The sequence below is a fragment of the Protopterus annectens genome, chromosome 2.part0 (assembly GCF_019279795.1).
Source record: "Protopterus annectens isolate FY-2018-M chromosome 2.part0, PAN1.0, whole genome shotgun sequence".
Taxonomy (NCBI): domain Eukaryota; kingdom Metazoa; phylum Chordata; order Ceratodontiformes; family Protopteridae; genus Protopterus; species Protopterus annectens.
In genome coordinates, this window is record NC_056728.1 from 1,542,942,419 (window position 1) to 1,542,963,116 (window position 20,698).

The following is a 20,698-nucleotide window of genomic DNA, read 5'->3' on the forward strand; positions in this document are numbered from 1 at the left end:
CACCTACTAGGTTAATGTCCTTTGAGTGAGTGACCTGTGTGCCATTTGACTTGTGAATGTGCAGCATTTCCATTAAAGCTGGGTCAAAGATTGCTCTGTATGCAAGGCACAGGTCGCCTCTGAGCAGTCTGTATGACACAGAGTAAAGTGATAATGATTTCAGTCTGTCCTCATAAGACCGATCTTGAGTACCCTGAATTTTCTTTGTAAGGAATATTTGTGGTCTCTCCAATTGCTGCAGGTGTTTGGAAAGGAACATACCAAAGGGACCATTGTACTCTATTATTGGCCTGATGAGGGAAGAGTACAGGGGGTCCTAACCTCTTTTTTTTGGAGGCAATGCCCTTACTTATGAGATGAGCAATATAAAACACCTTTCTTACCACTGTGCAGACATGGTAATCAAAGTTAAGGTTACTATTGACTTCTCACCACTGACTGTGTGCTTAGGGTATTGCTATTGATGTGGTAGTTTGCAGGAACATCACCTTTGCTGAAGGGATGATAATGCATTTTTTTACATTAAGTTTAAGACCATGACTTTGCACAAATCATTAGTCTGTGTAAAACCTTCTTGCAGGATGTTGACATTGCTAGAGGTTTCAAGGACTGCTCCCAGTTTGCAAGTCTTCAGCAAACTTTGCCAGGCACAGTCCTTTAGTTTTAGCCTGTACTTTGAAGAAGTAGATTCTGAACAGTAGGGGTCCCAGAACCGATCACTGTGGAACACCACTGGTTACAGGTCTGCTAGAGGAGGTGAAGTCCCCTATTTTGACTGTAGACTGCTATCAGTTAGCCAGCTTGCAACCCACTTGATAATATATGGGTTGATACCCAAGTGGGTGAAGCAGAGCACCTCTATGGCACTGTTCAAAAGGAACCTGGACGAGTGGATGGGGCACTGTAAATTCTTACCAGGGATAGTGCCCACAGCTCTCCTGGACATGGGCAGTCATTACCAAATATAATCCTAGGTATTGACTAGAGTATCTATGGTATTAAAGTGGGATGAAACAGCTAGGCTTGAAATAACCTTCAGGTCGATAACATAGTAAACTCCTATGATCCTGTGATTCTATGCTCCTATGACCCTATGATTATATGTAACTATGTCTTCCTCTTTAAGCTTCCCCAACCTCTTAGTTATGTACTTCAAGTTGTCATTGGCTTGTATTGTACTGTCTGCATGTCCTTGCTTAATGGGGTTGCTAGTATTTACAACCTGTTGTTTATACTGTGTGTTTGAGCTTCTCTGTACCACAGCATGGCTGCTAATAGGTGTTCTGGCCATGAACAGGTGCTGCTGGATGTGTAGTCTTGTTTAGCAGTTTTCATATTCAGTGAGCATTGCTGCTTCTCACGCTAACATGAATGAAACATGTAGGCTTAACTTGACATGTATATGTATGTTAATCAATCCCTGGGATTGTCTACCTGGATGATTTTTTGATGGACTGTTGTCTTGATGATTTTGTGTGTGTGTGTGTGTGTGTGTGTGTGTGTGTGTGTGTGTGTGTGTGTGTGTGTGTGTGAGCTCAACCCTAAACAGGATAAACAGGAAATCAGAACATGTAAAATGTCATATGCAAACTGCCTCAGGGCCCTATCACTGTATTATGTCTCCTACAGGCTGTTGAAGGAAGATCTATGCCTGGCATACAGGGCATTGTCAGACCCCACTCTGATGGAAATTTTGCATGTCAGCAAAACAAACAGCGCCAGAATTACCCATTCTAAAGACTTAAACCTTGCCTGTGATACAAATAGGACCTGTTGGAGAAATAGGTATGTATCTTAGAGACTACCCTGTCTCTACAACAAGCTCTTCATCCATGTGAAGCAGAGTTCCTCCCTAACCCAATTGAAGTGTAACTTGGATAATTGGATGGGGAACAGGAAGTTCTTCCCTGGCTTGACTCCTATGTCTGTAATGGACAAAGGCAACCTGTAAATGGTTTATCTCCCAGGCCCCTGTTTTTAAATGTTTCATCTCCCCAGTCCCTGCTTACACTTATCAAGGGTACCAGAACATGTCAGAGATTTGGGATACATGGCTAGGCTTATAAAGGCCCTTATGGTCATTAGCCTAGTAAACACCTATGAACTTATGAACAACTAAGTTTATGAATGTTTGCTAGTGGATCCCATCAGATTCTGCAGCACTCCAGGACCCATTTGTTAATGTGCAGCATGAATAGGTCAATCCAAATTCTAAATAAAGAAAATTCAACTCACATAGTTGTGGAAATGACCACAGACTGTGATGCTTCCAAAGAGTACAAAGTGCCCAAGGGTCCTAACATTCTCCTTAAGTACATTTTGTGCCTAACATAATTAATGTGCTTTTTTAACATAGAATATTTCTGAATTGCATTGGTATGTGTCAGTGTACACATGCGGTTATCAGTGTACAACTCTTGACTTTGGTGCATACAAGGTACAGTTAAGCTTGTGCAGTACATCGTTGATGTTTAGAAATAAGATCCACCCCATATAATAATGCAAATTTAAAAAGTAACACAGCTTGCTACAGGTCATTCCATCCATCCTGTGAACCGATAGTACTGCATCAGTGAGTACTGTTTCTGCTATTGCATCTGTGATGACTATAGCACATCCGAGTGCTCAACTGGAGAGGTCTGGAAATGATGCACCTTCTTCATGGAAGGATGTGTGCCCACCAAAGACTTTCATGATGATTATTGTCTTGGACAGCATCAGTCTGATGCTCAGTGCTTGTACAGTAGTACGAATCCAGTATCACTATGATAACCTGCACTGGGAGGCACCCTGTTAGCAGCAGTACTGGCTCGCAGATATTCGCTTGACACTGATGGATCACAACAGGAAGTGGGATTTGCCCACCTTAACACCTCATCATTGTATTTAAATGTCTAATTCAATAAAAAATTGGGTAGATGTTATTCCCTTAAGTTATTGTTATATGTGTTTTCCTGCCCCACCTAGAAGGTATCATGTAGCTATAGTTGTACAAACAAATTCATAATTAAGGCTGTGTAAATAACTAAGGCAATGAACTATAGGTTAATTGCAACTGGGATACTCAACAGTTTTACTGCCTCATGTTATTTGTATGCAATACAGTGTGCAAATATAAGAAAATAGGTGCCTGTGCATATAATTCTCAGATGAAGCAGGAGGCCACATATGCTTCAGGCGGCCTTTGGTACACATAAAATATCTCATATAATCTTCATATACATCCCTATTACTCTTTCTATCTCTTTCTCTCTAATATATATATATATATATATATATATATATATATATATATATATATATATATATATATATATATATATATATATATATATATATATATATATATATATATATCTATATATATATATATATATATATACATATATATATATATATATATATATATATATATATATATATATAGAGAGAGAGAGAGAGAGAGATAGGGTGCATTTGTTTGTGTATAAGAGTGAGAGTGAACAGACTAACATACCTATAATGCATATGAGAGTTTGTGTAACCAGAATACTTGCACTCTTCACCTTACATGGCTGAAGAGGTGGGACTCTTGTCCTTGATACTCTGTAAGTTTGACAATCTAGGTGCAAGTCCCTGCTTTGCTGCATGTGTTACTTTTCCAGTGACTAATATTGCAGAGGTAAAAAAAAATGCTACTGTTTTACAACTGAGTCATTAAGACAGGCAGAGCTGAGTGCAGGTTATTTCTGGGATATGGGTATTGGCCCAATATGCTACTCACAGTTTAATTAATCAATGGAATGCTAGGGGCAGAGTCAGTGACAGATTAAGTGTACTATGGGCCCCAGGTGACATTCAAACCATGGGCCTTGCAACAGAAACTTTTTTCAATTTTCGCACAAGCACAACATAATCACAGTAAAGTACACCAATTTACTGCACACAAATGCAGACTAGCTTTGTAATTCCCAATTAATGACTGTTTAAAAAGACAGCAGTTATAGCTACTTTTTTAACTAATTACATCTCAGACATCTGATTATAATAAAAACAATGGCCATAGTCATGTGGTTAAAACTTGTTTCACACAAATACATAATGGCAACAGTAAGGAATTACAGTTTCCTTCCCAAAAATGCACTCTGGTCCCGTAAACTCAGACTAAATATTGTTTACAATGACGAGCTGACAAGAAGGTAACTTACTTTCATCCACAGAAAGGTCAGTTCCCCACACCTGTTCAAAAGTTATAACCGGCACCCACCTAAACATTATTGCCATGTTGCTAATTGAGTATAACTCGGACTTTAATTGTGATAAAATTAACAGCTACAGTAACATAGTTTATTTCACAGAAACACATGGTAACCAGTGTAGCCACAATAAGTATTACAATTTAACTTCATTGAGAAGAGGTTAAGAAGCTTTTGTCCACAGACAGCCCCTCATCCAATCTAGCAGTTGTAGACACTGTGTTAGCTGTGTACATCTTAGATGAGTGACTGCGATGAAAAACCGTCAGACTACTCAGCTTCATTTCACACAAACAGTAGTCATAGTAAAGTATTCCAGTTTATTTCATAAAAATCACATTAGTTCTGCAAAGCCAGAATAATGACCAAACAACAATTTTCAGTTATTTGTATCTACAGACAGTCCCATACTCAGCAATTATAGCTATTTTATGTCTGTGTATATGTCAGATGTTAAACTGTAATACAATAAAACAAAAATAAAATAATGCCTGCACAATAAATTTCAAACAGATTTATAAAACACAGAGCCATAGCTAAAAACTCTTAGCACAAGAATGAGGGAAAACACCAAAAATAATAGGGGACAAAGGCTGAAAATCAGAAGCAGATTATAGGGACAAAGGCCTAAAATCAGGGATGGAATTTAAATATTGTTCTTATATAGTTAGAAAGTATGATGCAACAATTTGGAGAACCAGCTATATAATCCAAACAAATAACAGCAAAACCACTAGCTGCAAAATGAATCCAAAGATAGGCACTGCTATTTAAGGTTGATATCAGAAATGTATTTAACCTTATGTAATGCACAAAACAGCTTTTAGTCTGCATACAAGATATTTCATCAGAATCTAAAATGCACAAGTCAGTTGCTGCATTTAAATAAAGCTATGCCTAGTGTGAAACACCTGCAATCAGGTCTTAAAGGTATATCACATAGGTAAAATGTTTAAAATCAGGAACAAACATAAAATTCAACTTTATTTAAATACCCATTTTTCTTTCATTGTCCAGGAACTAAACCTGGGTCTCCCAACTGGCTGGTGAGAATTCTACCATTGAACCACATTTTTATGTAAAACATAAAACACACACACACACACACACACACACACACACACACACACACACATATATATATATATATATATATATATATATATATATATATATATATATATATATATATATATATATATATAATGTATATATATATATATATATATATATATATATATATATATATATATATATATATATATATATATATATATATACTGTCATTTCTAAAAAAACACCAAAGAACAAATAGTAACAAGAACAAATACTAGTATTCATTAGCTCTTGTTTTGACAAATTGTCATTAAATCCTGGATAACGTGTGGCATCCAGCTTTACTTGCCACCATAACTCCCTTACCTCCTAATGATCTTTCTATGACCTCCTCTTGGGTTTCTTGTCACACTCTCCGATATACAAAACAAAACCTCTTTATAGTTACAACATTTAATGGAGTGTCTATATAAAGCGTTGTTGATATTTTTAGCTTCTATTTCATACCTATGCTCATAAATTCATTTTTAAGACATCCCGTGATCTTCCTGACATAAAAAGTTCCAGTTTAAAAACAAGAGCTAATAAATACTAACATGTGGTTCAGTGGTATCAACCTTCAACAGCAATGCCTGTCTTTGGATCCATTTTGCAGCTTGTGCTTTTATAGTTAGAAAGTATATCAGTATGCATTTTCTAAAAGATGTGAACTATGGGTCTGAAATGTCTGCCATTATTAATTTTCCTGAAAACCACAAATGTCACATAGAGCACACTAAATATCTGATCCATAGTCAAGGAATACTGCAAAATCAGGGACAGCTGAGAGGTATGCACATGGCTACTCACTAGCCACCCCCAGCAAAGTACTCTTGGAAATTTCCACCTCTTAGTACAAGAATTAGGTACAAAGCAAAAGTAATTGAAGATCAAAGGCTCAAAATCAGGGGCAGATTTTAAATAGTTTTCTTGTGTACTTAGAAAGTTGCTAGAAAATGATTTGCATTAGCAGATGTTTTCTGAAGGATACAAACTTTAAAACACAAATGTCACTATTTGTTGACCAATTTGCCCCTATTATAATCTGCTACTGGATGCTGTTGTAATGCTGTAAATGAGTTATGTTATTTGCCAGTATGTTTCAGTGCACCTCCATGATGCTGTGGTATTTGCTACAGAAGTTTATATTCCTGTGAATGCAATTTGCATGTGTTTATTTGTGTGTGTTTTAGAAGCATAGATAGCTCAACCTGTGCCCTGTTCTGGAACTAGGGTTACCACCTTTTCGAATGCCCAAAGTGGGACATTTTTTGTAGACATGTCAGATTTTGCAGGACAAAACATACCCATGGCCAGTACAAAGGATAGAACTTCAATTTATGCCAAAATAAAAGCTTATTCTTGTAGCATTTGAGTTGCTTATGTTATTTCATATAATATTTAAGGTTTCAGATAAAAAAATAATTATTTTATGCAACTATTAAAGAAAACTTAGGAAACATTTTTGTCGTAAAGTATCAGGACATTTGACATTTTTTTACTTTTTTATCACAGGACGCAACTGCCCAAAGAGGGACTGTTCCTCACAAAGTGGGTAAGTTGGTAACCCTATCTGGAACCATGAACCAGCTCCCCCCAGCTCTTCAAATGAAGAAAAAAAACTTTACTGTATTAAACCAGTCAGTTGGCTTACTGCAGGTTCACACATCCTCAACTCTTCTCCTGCAGAGCAAAAAAAAAAAAAAAAGATGTTCCTTCATTCACAACAATATCCCCCTTCCCTCGTACCCAGCCATTCTGGCCCCATTTCTGTGCCCTGACCTACCCCTCCTCCATTTAAATAATAATAATAATTTATTCTTCTTATAAACTTTAGCAAACTGCTTGATACAAATGTAGTAAACAATTGCTACAGTTTATGTCCTGCTTTCACAGAGCAATGAGTGCTCATGTGTTACTTAAAAAAATTCTTCTTATAAACTGTAGGAAACTGTTTGTTACAAACATAGAAACCAGTTGCTACAGTTTATACCCTTCAGGGAGTGCTACAGCACTCAGGTTTTAGTTAAAAAAGTGATTTTTTTTTTTTTTACTTTTAAACTGTAGCAAACTACTTGCTACAGTTTACACCACACATGTAGTACTACTGTACCCAGGTTTGATATCAAATGCAAAGTTGGTATTACATTATAGATCGGGATTGGCTGAGTGTACTCCCCCAACATTTTGCACCCATGGCAGTTGCCCTTCTCACCCTAGCCTAGCTATGCTACTAGTGTGTATGTGTATATATAGATATAAATGAAATCATAACAAATATTTCAATGTATATGAGAAAAAAGTATGTAATTACATTGTGTGTATTACAATTATATATCTGTAAGGAAAGAGTATTATAAACCTGGAAATGTCATAGTGTAGGCAAGACAATTTAACAGTAACTGTAAGAATATGTTTGTGCTGATCAGAGGACAGGATTCATTAACAGTTACATTAAGTATAGCAGTTATGTTGGCATCACACAGGGTGTGATTTGGTATTCATTAAATGGCTCTACATGACATGCAGAATTGCACAACAATGGAAAATGGCAGAATATATTAATGAAAGCATAAGGAGCTGAAGTACCTGCTCATTAGCCAGTCTTATATGGTGGAGCTATTCAGAAGCTGTAAGACAGTCATGTACATATGGTGTAGACTTTTGCCATATACACCAAAACCTTTTGGAATACCGGCACAATTACACTTAGGAAAAACATGTTGGGGGTTGCTGTTGCTATCATTATGCTGTATGTGCAACGGCTTTAAATCAGGGTGCTCCTGCTGTTGCCAGACCTTAAGCAAGAAAAAGAAGGTTGTTTAGACCCCATATAACACATCATGGACTGCGTGAAACAAAATTTGTTGACAGATACACTGTGGACAGGGAAACACTGGAAGAAATATGTAACCTCTGCTGCCCCCTACCCCAGGCCCCAGAGAAATTATGGAGAACCTATCCCAATGGAAATAAAGGTATGTTGAAAATTACTGGTACTTTTCAGAGACCCACAGGGGATATATTGGTAGGCATCTGCCTCTAGAATATTTTATCAGTTTTTAAATGCAATGCCACTACATGTAAGGGAGCATATCTGTTTACCACGAACACCACAGGAGACAGCAAGAACCATGCAGGAACTCTATGCAAAAGCACACTTCTCTGAAGTGCTGGGATCATAGACTGCACACACATAGAAATAAAATCCCCACCAGGAAAAAAAGGGAAGGAGGTATATCAACAGAAAAGGTTTCCACTCCATAAATTGTCAGACTGTCTTTAATGTCCAAGGGATCATCTGTAATGTTTGTGCAGGCAATCAAGGCAGTTTCCATGCTAACACATATGGCACACTTGTGAGCTGTACACCAGGGTTTCTAGGGGTTACATCCCTCAAGGGGACCTAGTGGGGGATGCAGGTTATACACTGGAGCTCTGGCTCATGACACCCATGTGAAACAATGAGGCCCATGCTCAAACAATGTATATCATAGAATGTGTGTTTGATTTGGTGGAATCAAGGTTCTGGTGTCTAGACACATCAAGCAGTGCACTGCAATATGACCTGGGAACATGTGCTGAAATACTTACAGTCTGTGCCATGTTACACAATCTCATTCTCATTTAACAGCTCCATCAAGGACAGCAAGGGGCAGGACTATATTTTCAAGGACCACAGGTGGGGCCAGCAGATGCAGATGAGGAGTCTGAGGGAGAACGACCAGCTGCAGAAAGTGCTGGAGATAGAGATGTGTACAGTATGCACTACCTAGGTCTACGCAGAACATCCCATGCACATACAGAGAGGAAAATTATGCCTGTCAGACTCCACAGCCTTTACTTAACCATGTAATGACTATGTTCTGATAGCATCCGACAGGGACACCTCCAAAGGACATGATACATACCTGCACTAATGATAATGAAGTGTAGCAAATGTTAATACAACAAAAATGTGATTGCACTGATTACTGTCAAATCAACACATGTATATGCATTATGAGTATACACAAGTTAATCCCCCAATCCCTCCAAAAACAACATACTCCAAGCCAACTACACACCCCATACTTCCACCCCAATCCAACCCCCCAATCCATCCCCCATGAAAAAAACTCATAAAAAAGAGTATATTTTGAACTCAATAACTCAATAATCAGCACAGATTGTATAATCCCTCTGTAATTGAGATAACACAGGATTAAACTTTGCAATACATTTCTATATTAACAATATAGCAAATAGTGCAACATGACATAGATAAAAACAAACTGTTATAATGTCATTATCCATCGCTATGGAGTCTAGTCCATACACATTTTCCTTTTCCTGATAACACTTATGATAACAGCAGACCTCCCTGCATACTTACAATACCGTTATCTGTAAAAAGTGTGTAAGCATGACATAAGAATTAAATTACATTTGCCATGTAGCATTTAGTAGTATAATTATAGAAGCAGTCTCCCTAGTATGATGCAAGGGTACTGCCTACACCATTACCTTCATATAGAACAGAGTCAGCCCTGTGAGCACTGTGCATTTGCAAATGAGTTGTGAAATTGTTAGTATTCCTGAATAACAAAATCTGTACCAGATGCAGGGAAAGTAAACATGGTATAGATACCTACACAATTATACGCACATGCCCTCAGCAATACAAGGATGAGCACTGAGATGTGTTACCTGTTAATGGCTTGCAGATGTTTCTGATTACTTTGACAGCATGAACAATCAGCTTTCAGTTTCCCCTCTCTGATATACACTTGGTTTGTGTCAGGGACAGCGGACTTAAAAATAAAAGTCTGCAAGTACATTGACTGATATATAGGATCTCAACTGTCCTAACTTTTCAATCCTGGCTTTTTTATGTCTCCTGACATTTAATATTATTTACACGCCACTTTGGCACATGCAAATTATTTTCACAGCTGAAGAAAAAAGGTAAAAAGTTAGTTTAGGTTGCCATAGGTCAGGGAAACCAACTAGGCAGCATTGCACAGCTGACAGCACTCTGGATAGTACCCAGAGAAGTAAAAACACCTGACATGTATCTTTATCTGTTGCACAAGGTGTACATGCAGTGAACTGTTGAATAAAGTATATCTGATGCAAGATTTGAATCTACTGTCATCACACTTTTACAAAAGATTGCCAGGATATATATTTAATCACATTTTGTGATACCATACTGTTTCCTTTAAGAATCAGCTGTTGCCAGTATTGCTAACACCATGTGACCATTATTCTGTCCACTGTAATATAATATGTCACTAACAATAGGTCTGATAATGTGTTCTACACTGTACATGTCTGATGTTGCAAGGAGATATGAGAAAGAAGAATTTTTCAGTTAAATGTGCAAAATGTACATCTTACTCTGGTCAGTGATACATGTACCCATGCATTGCATTTCATTCATTATCTGTAATTGCCATAAAATATATTACCTTGCAATGTCTGTTCTATATGCTTTTTGCTTGGCATTGCACAATCTTGGTTTACTACTTAAAGGAAAAAGTGAAAAACTTAGATTAGGCTGCCTTAAGTAGCTCAAAAATGCATGGCATTGTTGCATGGCACCCTGAAAAATGGAGAGTACTTACTTCAGTAAATGCACCTAATAGATGGCAAATTCTGTGGTACAAGGTGTAACTGAAATGAATCAAGAGGAATAAGGCACATGAAGTATTGTTTGAATCCTGTGCTGAAATCACACTGCTATTTATCAAAATATGACTTTTTGTTTTTAAGGTATATTTGATGTCCACCCAGCATTGTGCAAACAGGGTGCACTACCTAAGGAAAAAATGTAAAATTTCATTTAGGCTGCTTTAGGTAGCTCAATCATGCTTAGCAATGGTGAGCTGTCTTCAGCACTCTGGACAGTACTGATAGGAGAAATTCCCCCTGTCATAGAGCCATCTCTGTGGCACAAGGTGCAAGGGCAGTGCCGTTTGAGAAAGCATACAGCTACAAGAAGCTTTTTGAAAAGGGTGCATGAAGCACATTTCTCACAATGTTTTGACTTGGACTGTAACAGTAAAGAAAATTGATGATGTTAAAAATCTTTCTTGCAAACAGTGCATCAGTAAGCCTTGCATAATGAAAATGTGCTGTTTAGCATATACAGTTAATGTTTTCAAGATAAACACAACCCACCTTCCTAGACAGAACAGTATATTTCATATAAATATCACTTGCGTATGCATGACAGGTACAAAACCTTTGCTGAAATCATCATGACTCATCACAAATCCCAACTATGTGTTTAGGACCCTCATGTCTTCTGATTTATGCATGCAACATAAACCAGCCTGTCTTGATCATCACATTCAGCTGCATCCATGTGAGTCATACTTACTTGCAGTAAGAATGACTTTTACATAGGAATGCATTTCAAGACAGGATTATGACCACACACTTATAGGGCTCTCTGAAGTGTATGTCCATTTATTCAGATAACAGTAAATGTCAGATTTACACAGTGTAAAGTTAGCTCTGCTGTGGTAATATCTGTTAATACATTAAGCTGCATTTTTTTTGCCTCCTGTATCCTATGGGTTCTGTTTTCAGCTGTTATGAAAATATTTTAACATTGGGTAAGCCCCAAAATGATAGCATGTCAGAACTCAGCCATCTTTCACCTTCCAAAGTGCACCCCTCAAAAGCCATGCCAGTAGGCTGTCCATTGTTGAACACTGAAAGCTGTGACAATGGGTAGAGCATCACACATGGCACAGCTAAATGCCATGTTTCGCTCCTTTACCGCTAACTACTTTTAGTAGTTCCAGTGCATCTGCCAAGGAGTCCACCAGCTTACAATCATGAAAATGCAGTTGGCAAGGCAGTGCATGTTTGTGCAATAAAAGAAACATGTCAGATCTGAATTTGGTGCCAATTCAGATATAGTTTGTAAGCTTGACTTTTGCAGATATGGCTGGTGATGGAGTGAATTGTGGTAAAAGGTGTGGTGTTGAGATTTACAGGATATTTTTGGCACTTCTTGTGAAGCACTACAGCTGTAGACTGCTGCAGGGAGTTTATACTGGGTTTCTGTATGAGGCTGAGTCTTAGAATAGGTTGGCCAAGGATGTCTCCACTGTGACTGGCATTCCCTGCAATGGGGACCAATGTCATCACTAATATAGTGACCTTAAAAAGCACAAGCAGGACCTCCTACATCCATGGGAGGCTGAATTTAGGACTGGGAATAACCCCGAGTTGTGTAAGTATTCTGACCCATAACCTGCCTGTGATATGGCAGTAATTATCTAGCCAGCCAATGCAGTTACGTGTTATGCTTCTATATTTATATTTCTTTTATTTTTGTTCTCTGCAGCTGCAGAAGAGATTGCTGAAACCTGGGAGGCATACCAGGAAAAATTAACTCACCTCAGAGAGCCATGGGGTATGTATGAATCTGGTAAAAATTATAGCCATAATATTGCACTAGCATCTCACACAGGCATAGGCCATCAGTCATCTCAAGCATACATATCTTCCCCAATAATTGTTGCTGCTTGCATTAGGCAATTAGAATAACAGCTTTACTGCGTGTGTGGGTTCAGTACCTTAAAGCAGTATTTTTCTTATAAATTGTTAATTATTCAACAGTCTGTCTGGAAGAATTACATTATGGTAAGTTGTAATTATTAAGTTAGACTGCATAAGTCCAATCCATCAAAGTGAAAGAATGTCAGTTGTTTATTATATCAGATCAGTAATATTTGTTTATTTAATAACACATAAATACCTTTCCATCTTATATGGATGTTTCAAAAGTGTGCAATAGTAAATTGTCATGGTTGTTTATGTATTGCCAAGCAGAAGTTTGTTTAAAGTATACAGTACTCTTACATGTCACATCTAATTAACTTTTTTTGTCTCCCCCATCCTTCTCTCTCTCTCTGTTTTTTTGTGGGGGGGTAGTTATAATTCACTAACAATCTGCTGTTTGCATAAATTGCTGATGCAAATTAAACAGCACCAGCACAGAGATACACTGACCACTGCAGGTCAGCCCACCATACCTCCACAGATAGCAGCACAGACGCCCAACACTTCAGGGCCACAACCTGTCAGTGTTGCCTCCACAACCCCTGGCCTACCATCTCCAGGTATGTCAGGTAGGTCTACCCCAGCTGCTGGTGTAGTGGTACCCTCCAGGAGCAGTACTAGTGAAAGTGGTGATTTTTGTCTCCTGGTAGTAGCAACTGACAAGACTGGTGGAGGATATTATGGAGAGGGTCCTGGGTACTCATATCAGCAGGGTTCAAAATGTCTTGCATCTCATTGCAAAGATGTTGCTACTTCCTGCACTGACCCAGGGAGCTGCTGCAGGAGACAGTGATGACAGTTCTGAGGGTGAGGACTAGATTCTCACTGTTCTCATGCTGGAAGTGAGTGCGTGTCTGATGCCCTCTACTTATCTCTAATCATGGTGTCCCCCAACCTTTTGTTTCCATCACCATTCCTGTTTATCTTGTATGTCCTACATGTCTGTGAATGTTCCCTAACCTACCCTACCTACCTGACCCTCTCATCACTAAGTACCTTTCCCAACATTCCTCTGTCCCCCCAAAAAAAGTGAGCACCTGTCTTTCAAATAAATATAACCCCACACCTAGTTCTCTGCTTTGCAATGTGTCAGTCTGACATGATCAATCAGTCCAATTGGCTATACAACATTATTCCATTGTTGTCACCCATCACTGCTGTGGTGACTCTGCAAAGTCATGAAATTGATTGCAAAATTGTAAATTGATGCTGTGAAGAAGTGGGGAGTTATGGTGCTCTTCCATGACCCTCCTGCAAATTCCTGTATTCTTTTCCTTGTGTGCTGCCCTCTGCTAGCCAACCCCTTTTTCAGCACTGTCCAATTCACCTTTTTTGCATGTTTACATGTCCTATAAAACAGATTTGTGCCTTTCCTCCCTGCATATGTATGCAACATTCTGTATTCAACCTTTCTTCTTCCATACATTTTTAATGTGCTTCAGTACTGTTATTTTAATGTTGGTAAGCTGTAATTTGTTTGTGGGGTGTTGAGCTAATACTATAATGTGTATTAAGAATTTTTTTTTTAATTTCATGGGTTCTATCCCAGCCATCAACTAAATGTCATTAATTGATTTTGGTTTGTTAATGTAGTTGTACCTGTTCGCTACATAGGTTCATAGATTCATAGGTTCATAGGTAGGTACTAGACTATCAGCCCAAGGGCCGATGTAAGCCTAGCCAGCAAGGTTCTCCGGCTTATGCTACCCAAGAAAGTTATTTTCCTGTGCCACTGTCGAGTAGAGACACATAAGTGATCCCTGGGGTGCATTTCCTATTTCCCATCCATTCATCAAGATTTTTCTTGAAGAGTGCTAATGAAGAACTTTGCTTGACATAGATGGGTAGCCTGTTCCAGAGTATGGGAAGTCTCTGGGACAGGAATCTATCCCTCCAGCTTGTCCTGTTTATTGTGGTGACAAAGTTTAGGTCCCTAGAGCGTGTAGCTCGGAGGGATTGGGATTTCTTTAGGTGTAGCATGTCCAACAGCTCTGGGTTTGACATAGCTTTATATGTTAGGCAGAGATCACATCAGAGTAGGTGATATGCTACAGAGTAAAGCTGGAGTTTTTTGAGGTGGTCAGTGTAGGACATTTGTTTGAGGCCAGTAATCCTCTTTGTGAGGTACTTCTGTGATCTTTCCAGCTGCTGCAGATGTCTTGTGAGGTACATTCCAAAAGAGGCGTTGTACTCTATAATGGGTCTAAAGAGTGTCGAGTAGAGGGGAACAATGACCTCTTTTTTCTTGGATGAGAACCATTTTATGAGAAGGACTTCCTGACTACTGTGACAATGTGGCTATCAAAGGAGAGACTACTGTCCACCTGGGTCCCAAGGTCTCTTATCACACATTCAGTGTTAAGTAGATTGCTGCCTATATGGTAGTTCATGGGTACAGAGTTTTTACCAAAGAGGGTGACACTGCACTTTTTGGCATTGAACTTGAGGCCATGGCTCTGACACCAGGCATCTGTCTCAGCGAGGCCCTTCTGTAGAATGTCCACATCATTTGGGGACTTGACTATGGCTCCTAGTTTGCAGTCATCTGCGAACTTCCTTAGCCAGAGGCCTTCTGTGTTAGCCTGTACTTCAGAGAAGTAGATACCAAGCAGGAGAGGTCCCAGGATGGAACCCTGTGGTACTCCACTTGTCACTGCTTTGAGGTCAGATTTGAAGTCTGCAACTTTTACAGTGTGGGTTCTGTCAGTGAGCCAGTTGTTAACCCATCTTGTGACGTAGGGATTTATACCTAGTTTATTGAGTTTAGCTATAATTCCAGAATGGGGGATGGTGTCGAAAGCCTTGGCAAGGTCAAGATAGGCTGTGTGAACCACCTTACTCTCATCTACGGCTTTGGTGACTGCCTCAAAGAAGTATATCAGGTTCAGGAGGCATGCTCTGCCTTTCACAAACCCGAACTGGGTGGGATCCAGAGTTAGGAGGTTACCAATGTCTTTGTTTACAGATTGTGTACAGATTGTTGTGAGGCACCATTATCCTTCTTCATTTATAAATAATTGTGTCCCTGCCTCCTTGTCATCTGACACTGTATCATCCCCTTATATATCATTATTCTTCCACCTCTGCACTTGCCCAGTGTTGGCACCAGGCAGCAATGTAACTAATGCTAAAGGGGAGTAAAATGAGTATAGCAATACATTTGAAATTGATTGCCTGATTGACTTCTTTGAATCAGTCATAGATGAGGGTAAGGTGGTCCACACAGCCTATCTGGACCTCGCCAAGGCCTTTGACACCAGCCCCCACTCTGGAATCATAGATAAACTTACTAAGCTGGGCATTAATCCCTACGTCACTTGATGGGTTGCCAACTGGCTTACTGACAGTACCCACACTGTAAAAGTAGCTGACTTCAAATCCAGCTCCAGACAAGTGACAAGTGGAGTACCTCAGGGTTCAGTCCTGGGACCACTCTTGTTTGGTATCTACTTCTCTGAAGTACAGGCCAATACTAAGGGACTCTGTCTAACAAAGTTCACAGATGACTGCAAACTGGGAGCCATTATTGAATCTCCAAATGATGTGGATACTCTAGAAAAGGGCCTTAGAGAAACAGATGCTTGATGCCAGAGCCATGGGCTCAAGCTCAATGCCAAGAAATGTATAGTTATCCCCTTTGGGAAAAAACATGTACCCATGAATTACCACATAGGTGGCAGTACACTAAACACCGAAAGTGTGATAAGAGACTTAGGGACACAGGTGAACAGTGGTCTCACCTTCAATAACCACATCGCCACAACAGTCAGGAAATCCTTCTATGTGGCACACCTCATCACTAAGGGCTTTTAATCCAGAAAAAAGGAGGTCATTGTCCCACTGTACTCATCCCTCATTAGACCCATTATAGAATACAATGCCCCATTTGATATGTACCTCTCAAGACAACTGCAACAACTGGAAAGGCCACAGAAATACCTCACTAAAAGAATCACAGGCCTAAAGCAGATGTCCTATGCTGACCACCTTAAAAAACACCAGCTATACTCTGTCGCATATCGTTTACTCAGAGGCGATCTCTGCTTAACATACAAGGCCATGTCAAACCCAGAGATGTTGGACATGCTGCACTTAAAGAAATCCCAATCCCTCAAAGCCACATGCTCCAGGGATCTAAACCTTGTCATCACAATAAAAAAACCATGCTGGAGGGATAGGTTCCTGACCCAGAGACTCCTCAGACTCTGGAATAGACTGCCCATACATGTCAAGCAGAGCGCCTCTTTGGCCCTCTTCAAAAGGAACCTTGACGATTGGATGGGAGAAAGGAAATTCACCCCGGGGATCATGCCAGTCACCCTGCTAGACAGGGGTCTAAGGAAGTAAATAGTGTGGGAAGAAATAGCCAGGGAATTGTTATGGCTAGGCTTGTATAGGCCCTAGGGTCGATAGCCTAGTACCAACCTATGAACATTACTCTGTCTCACTTTGTGCCACTCTGCTAAACTAGGTTTATTCAGTTTACTGCAAATTAAACAAGATGGATAGTTGGATGTATGGATTACAGTGCACAGCAGGGTAGGAAAGATGATTACATACAGTCATATTAGTGAAATCCACTACCAACTATTAACTTTCAGACATATGAATTTCTATATATTGTGCTAAGATAACATTCAGGTCTGAATTACTTAACGGCATGCTGAAAATATTCAGATACATATGGGTGACAACATGTGTCATTATGTTTTGTCTAACTACTGTTTCAGTACATATTGGTTAACCCCTTTATTTAGCACATTGTTATCCCACTGCTACATTAATCTGCCTGCTACATATTATAATATTGCTCAACATAATGCATCCAAAATTATCCAAGTGCAACTAACACTGGGCAAGACTGTAATCCAGGTTGTAGCTTGTTACAGATCCCCCACCATGCCCCAGGATGCTCACTTCATGTTTCTTGATATACTGGGTAATATTAAGGTACAGCCCAATACCTTAATAATGGGCAATTTCAACCACCCCATCATCAACTGGGAAAAGTACTCATGTACTAACTCATTTGCTCAACGGTTTCTGAAATTCATAAATTCCAACACCCTTGATCAGCTTATCCATACCCGCACCAGGGCAGCAATATCCTGCACCTGGTCATTACCAGTATGTGCAACCGATGTTCCACGCCAAGGGTCAACTCCTCACTGGTCAGATCTGACCATAAGGTAATCACCCTAGACATCAATATCCTGCCCCCACCCCCCATTAAGGAAACCACGATAAAAAACTTCTCCAAAGCCAACTTCATGCTTCTTAAGACAGAAGTGGCAAGATTCATGACACCCATATAGACGGAAAACAGAGGTACGACTGCTGAATCCTGTACAAATGCACTGTATAAGCACATACACGAGTGCATGGATCATGCCAGCCCCAACAGAACCAAGATGCTATCCTTCAAAAAAAGGAAGCCAATCTGGTTGTCCCCTGCCATAAGCAAATTGTACAACAGAAGGAAGAAGCTGTTGCAAAAAAGAGTAAAATCCCTTGATTGCAGGAATTCCCAGGTCTGCCTCAGTAAGCAGCTGAGATCCCTCATAAAATTCTCCAAAGCTAGTTACAAAAATAACATTGTCACTGATTCTAAAGACAACCACAAAGCATTCTACAGCTATGTCAAGAATCTCAATGGCGACACTCAGATCTGCTCTGTGCTACAGCACAATAGCACTAGATATATCCTGGAAGATAGGTTCAGTGCAAATTTCATCCCTCTCACCCCCCCAAAGGGCCCATCATTATACCAAAAGAATGCAAAGCCCCTATAATCACAGCTGCACAAGTAAAGACCACACTCTCCAAAGCTAAGAACACAGCATCCATGGGACCTGTCGACATCCCAGGCTGCATTCTGCATGAACTACATAACGAACTGACACCCCACTTAAGTACCATGTTCAATCATAGCCTCACTTCAGGCTTTATGCCTACTGAATGGTGCACAGCGATGGTTATCCCACTCCGCAAAGGGGCTGCCACCATAGACACTGTGAACTACCACCCCAATAGCCTGACAAGCCTGGCCTGCAAGGCCATGTAATGTATCATCTTGGAGCTTATAAACAAGGACATAGGTAACCTCCAAACTCTAGACCTCTTTCAGTTTGGATTTGTAAAAGGTAGGTCATGTCTCCTAAACCTGACTGACTTCTTTGAAGTAGTCAACAGAGCCGTGGATGAGGGTATGGTGGTGCACACAGCCTATCTTGACCTTGCCAAGGCTTTCAACACCATCCCCCACTGTGGAATTATAGATAAACTTAGTAGACTGGGCATAAATCCCGATGCCACAAAATGATTGGCCAACTGGCTCGCTGACAGAATCCATGCAGTGAAAGTAGCCAACTCCAAATCCAACTTCAGACCAGTGACAAGTGGAGTGCCACAGGGCTCAGTCCTGCATCCTCTCCTGTTTGACATTTACTTCTTAGAAGTCCAGGCTAATACAGCAGGTCTTTGGCTAATGAAGTTTGCAGACAACTGCAAACTAGGTGCCATAACAGAATCGCCTAATGAAGTGGGCATTCTACAAAGGAGCCTCACTGAGGCTAATGCTTGGTGTCAAAGTCATGGCCTCAAACTCAATGCCAAGAAGTGCATTGTCATCCCCTTTGGGAAAAACACTGTACCCATGAACTACCACATAGGCGGTAGCCTACTAAACACCGAAAGTGTGATAAGAGACCTTGGGACACAGATGGACAGTAGTCTCTCCTTTGATAATCACATCACCACAGTAGTCAGGAAATACTTCTACATGGCACACCTCATCACAAAGAGGTTCACCTCCAGAAAAAAAGAGGTTATTGTTCCTCTCTACTCATCCCTCATCAGATCAGACCCATTATAGAGTACAATGCCCTGCTTGGCATGTACCTCGCAAGACATCTACAATGACTAGAAAGGCCACAGAAATACCTCACTAAGAGGATTACTGGCCTCAAACAGATGCCATATGCAGACCATCTCAAAAAACTCCAGCTCTACTCCATCGCTTATCGCCTACTCAGATGCGACCTCTGCCTAACATACAAAGCCATGTTAAACCCAGATCATTTGCAATGCTACACTTAAAGAAACCCCAGTCCCTCTGAGCCACACACTCCAGGGACCTAAACATTGCCACCACAATAAGCAGAACATGCTGGAGGGATAGATTCCTGTCCCAGAGACTTCCCATGCTCTGGAACAGAATATCCATTCATGTCAAGCAAAGTTCCTCATTAGCCCTCTTTAAGAAAAATCTCAACAATTGGATGGGAAATAGGAAATTCACCCCAGGGATCACTTCTGTGGTTCTGCTAGACAGGGGCACAGGAAAATAACTTTCTTGGATGGTGAAAGCCAGGGAATTTTTTTGGCTAGGCTTATATAGGCCCCAAGGCTGACAGCCTAGTACCCACCTATGAACCTATGAACCTATAAATACTGTCTTTTAAAGTTCTTTGTGTAGGAGATGGCACAGGGCAACATAAAATACTGCTAACTAATATTGTAAGTTCAACACTTCAAGATATAAGCTAACACTTTCTCTTCAGCAGTGCAAATCAGCTCGGCTGTGCTACACTTAAACAGTACAAGAAAACAAAGATGGGAGCATAGAATCATAGTTTTATATTGCACAAAGCTTGTCTGTCTGTATTACTGCTTCCCAAAGATGAACAACTTTTGGTAAGGATGCTAACTCAACTAAGTAATTTTGTTGAAGTACTGTGTCTGTTCTCCAGTGTTTACAGCTGCATTGTGTTACTGGCTTGGTTAACCTTTTCTCACCACCTCCA